The sequence below is a fragment of the Gymnodraco acuticeps genome, unplaced genomic scaffold, assembly GCF_902827175.1.
Source record: "Gymnodraco acuticeps unplaced genomic scaffold, fGymAcu1.1, whole genome shotgun sequence".
Classification (NCBI taxonomy): domain Eukaryota; kingdom Metazoa; phylum Chordata; class Actinopteri; order Perciformes; family Bathydraconidae; genus Gymnodraco; species Gymnodraco acuticeps.
Genome location: NW_022989742.1, coordinates 545,535 through 546,554, shown reverse-complemented (window position 1 = coordinate 546,554; position 1,020 = coordinate 545,535).

The following is a 1,020-nucleotide window of genomic DNA, read 5'->3' as shown; positions in this document are numbered from 1 at the left end:
TGCAACTCGCAAATATCTTTCTCTCTCTCTCTCTCTTCTCTCTCTCATCTCTCATCTCTCCTCTATTTTCTCTTTTCTCTTCTCTCTCTCCCTCTCAATGTTGGTACGCAAATGCGCTTTGTTTCAAATGACCCGGTGCTCTTTTTTTGGCGGAGGTGCGCATGCGCACCTGCGCACCAGTTATGTGCAGCCCTGGTTATAAAGGAAGTTTGAAACCTCCTTTCCTTTCATTTAGAGAATTGGAACGGCACTTAACATGGCTGCCACTGACGTACTTCCGGGTCATTTCACTTGGTTAGGAAGGTTCCTAAGCTAAATGGACTATTGGAAAGCAACCCTCGGAACGCAACCCTGCTGTGGGTCTCCGCATATTTGAGTAGAGGGCAATAACGGTCCCTGGTGGGGCGGCTAAGAACATAATGTAGGTATAGTGCAGAGGACCAGGTCCCATTTAGCTGGAGGTAGGGTTGCAGCATTATCACTGAAGGACTGAGTGATCAATAGCAGGATGCAGACAGATGAGGAAGAGTGTTGCAAACCACTCAACCATCAGTGAACCTTGCATTAGGGAACATGCATCTGAAGGATGAGATAAAATGCACTTTATTTGAGTGGGAGATGACAATTGTGAACCTGGAGTCTGTACAATATGTCCCCAAACATTGAACACTGTATAGCAATGCAGTGGAAGAGATTATTAGACTATATTCATAGTTCTATGAAGTAGACAAGTAACCTAAGTAAACACACTGGGACTAAATACATGTTTACCTTAGATCACTACTTGACTAGATGTCTCACCAAAAAAAAGCGAGAGCTAGGAGAATACTAACATTCTTCAATAGCACATTATTTAAATCGCAAGCCATAATTATGTCAGAGGATAAAAACAGCAAGTTTTTTTCGAAGCCAATAGGAGGCAACATTGCACTGAAATCAAAATGGGCCAGAGAGGAGAAGAAGAAGAAAGATGTCGTCATGTTCGCGCAGCTTCTACGTGCGCGTTCACGATGGAATCCT